A 3233-nucleotide genomic window follows, 5' to 3' on the forward strand; every position below is an offset into this window, starting at 1 on the left:
ATCCCGTGTTTTAGGAATCGCTGGCTCAGGAAGTTGGCCACCATAGTATAAAGAAGGAAGGTACCTGGAGTAGCCTCCCTCCAACCTGCCCTGCCTAAAGCCAGATGCACCTGGACATCACCTGCCTCTGTAAAGGGACATGGCCACTTCTCCATAGAGGGAAGCCCCATCAAGCACTTGACCAAGGCAGAGTTAAGACCAAAGCACTGCCCACCCAACCAGCGAGGACACGGGAGCCACTTTCGGTTCAGGTAGGCTAAAATTGACATAGACGGCTCAAGGAAAAGTGGCCAAAGGTACCAGCTCCCCCAGTCCTTGTCCCTCACACCAAAAAGGATGACCGGGAAGCAGAAGGGGCGGGGAAGCTGAGCATGGGAGGAGATGTCCCATTCCTGAGAAGCCTGTTCCAGCAGCTGCAGCTCTGTTCGAGGATTACAGGGCTGAAAGCTCCACAGTTCACCAGAATCTGGGAGGTGATGCGAAACTGCCCCATGACAGCCTCCAGTGGGTAGAGGGCTCGGAGCAGCTCTTCACAGGCCTCCACCCTCTGGTGCTCCGGAAGGACCACAGGGCATCCTGCCAAGCCTCAGATTAGCTGTGGTGTGAGCCTTGGGCTGCGTGGCCTCTGTGGTTACGTGCAAGGCCCCTGGGCAGCAGGGCAGAGCCATCTCCACAGGGCCCACACTCTCACAGGCACTCAGCTGGTCCCCCAGGCCCAGACCTCACGTCCTGCTGGACAGATGTCCTGGACTTCCTGCCCTGTAAGGACAGAGCCAAGCAACAGCAGGAGAGGGGCTCTGGAGATCTAGATGTCCACTGTGCTGCTCCCGGCTCTAGCATGAAGAAGGGGGTGGAAGAGGTGAGGACAGCAGTGACAGCTGTCCCACTAGTCATGAGAGATGAAAATGGCCACAACTGGGGTGCAGGGGACAGATGGAGAGACAGGCACAGCTGCTGGAGCTGTTGGGATGGATGAAAAGTGTGCTTCTTTGTCCCGAAGGCCTGTGGAGGGACTTGGGAGATAAGGAGTCAGATGGATGAATGCCTGGGGTTCAGCTGGGGCAGCTCCATTCCCTGAGAGAGAGAACACCAGAGGAGGGCACAGGAGAGAGGACCATGATGAGCTTTGACCTAAACCAGTGCACGCAAGGTCATGGGTCCCAGCAGCAGTGGGCAGGCAGATGCACATGAGTCAGCACATCGGGGAGCATCATGACTCAGCTTGCCGATGGCCAGGGGCCTGGGGACGGGATCCTGCACGTTCCATCCGGATGTCCCAGGCACTCACAGGGCAGCCAGGTGAGGGACCCGGAGGGGAGCAGACAGACAAGGAACAGTGATTAAAATAGAATCAAGGGGCGTGTGGGAGCAGACACAAGGGGCATCTGAGCTGGGAGGAGGCACCACCTGTGAGCTGTGTTTTGAAGGAGAAATAAGATGTATTTTATAAACAGTATCCCATGGGGAAAAGTGTATCCGAGAGACAGGGAGCAGCCTGCCTGCCCTGAGAGGCAGGGGAACACCAGGCTGCATTAAGGAACTCACAAGCAATGCTGGCTCAGGCATAGTGGTCCACACTGAGGGCACACACACGGCTGCTCATGGGACAGTGGACACAAGGCTCACCAGAGCCACAGCCTCATGCCAGGCACCTCTGCCCCCAGGCGGCCCAGGCCCATCACCTGAAGAGACGTTGCCTGCATCGTCTCAAAGCAGCACCTGATATAAATAGAGGGCTGAGCTGTGGGGAGGCTGAGCCTGGAAATGGTCTCCAGGAAGAAAGTCTTGTGTAAATGACACCCACAGCCGACCTCTGTGCACTGGGGCAGCACAGGCTTTGAGACGTCAGCGCTGTGCATTACAGGAGAACTGTTCCTGCTCATGGGTTTGGAAAACAGAGGGAGAGGAAATTAATCTCGTGTCAGCTAGGCACTAAGTGCCTTTTTTTTTTTTTTTAATCTACTAAAGTGAATCAGGATGCCTAGGAACATTTAAGCTTAAAACACATCGAAGAAAAAATGATTCTCGTCGATTTCAGTGACACTGAAAGTAGGGAATCTAGACAAAGGCTTTCTCTTCCTCTAGTTTAAATCATACCATGAATTTCTTAGTCTAGTGTTGGGACATGTGGGGTAAAGTGCTCTCTGGACACAGGATGGCCCAGGTTGGCCACAGCTCCACAGGCTGCAGCTGTGGCCCTGGGTGGCCTCCCTTCTCCATACAGCCCCTGGACCTGGGAGGAATTTCCACAGTTCCCTGTTCTGGGACTCTGGTTCCCAACATTTCCTTAGGCAATACATTACCATGGGTACCCACCTTCTTTGTGTTTGCATCTTTGACAATAAGTGCCCTGCAGTGCATCTGCAGGTACCTTCCCTGCTTGCCAAGCACATGTGAGGGTTTCTCACCTACACATGGTCAACCTGTGCCTGTCAATTCACCCTGCGTTGTTAGAAATCACGTGCCTGCTGACAGATCTTGCCTTGTCCACACAACTATTAATGCCTTTTTTATTGTCTTATTATAAAAAGGATGCATGCGCATTACTTTTACTTTGGGAAATTACAAAGGAGTAGAGTTATATATAAATAGAATGCTAAAGAGAAGCCCACCGCCTTCATCCAAGCCCAGGCCATGCTTCCTGCCCGTATGCAGCCCAGAACCCTGCCTCGGCCCCGCTCAGAGCACACTGCCCTCCTCCCACAGCTTCCTCTGCTCTTCCCAGAGCTTCTGGACCAGCCTCTCCTCTATCACCTTAAGGATTCCCAGCCCCCAGTGCGCTGCTTCCTGACTCTGCTCGGCAGAAGTGATTCCCCATTAATTTCTACTAAGGCCAAGTCCAGGAAGTTCTGACGGAGGCGTCCCAGGGCTGCCGCTCAGGGCTCACCTTCCTGGGCAAGAATGTGTGTCTCTGTTAGGCAAATATCTGCTGCTCCCAGCCTCCGGGAAGCTGAGTGTCAACTCTTTCTGCTTTCGGCTTCTTCATAGCCTGCAGGATTGATGAGCCAGCCAGCCCGGACAGAGTGCAGGAGTGCAGGCTGCCAGGCTCCCTCCCTCGTGCTAGAGCATGACTCAGAAAGCCCCCGCTATGGCATTTATAATAGGCAGAGCCAAAGCCAAGGCAACATTTTTGCTTTTCCTCTGTCTCTCAGTAAACCTTATCTACTGTGACCGACATTTAGAGTGAAATAGAGTGGAAAGGTAAGGCTATTATCCAGCTGGTCCGCAGGAGA

This window comes from Macaca nemestrina, chromosome 11 (genome assembly GCF_043159975.1).
Source record: "Macaca nemestrina isolate mMacNem1 chromosome 11, mMacNem.hap1, whole genome shotgun sequence".
NCBI classification, from domain to species: Eukaryota; Metazoa; Chordata; class Mammalia; order Primates; family Cercopithecidae; genus Macaca; species Macaca nemestrina.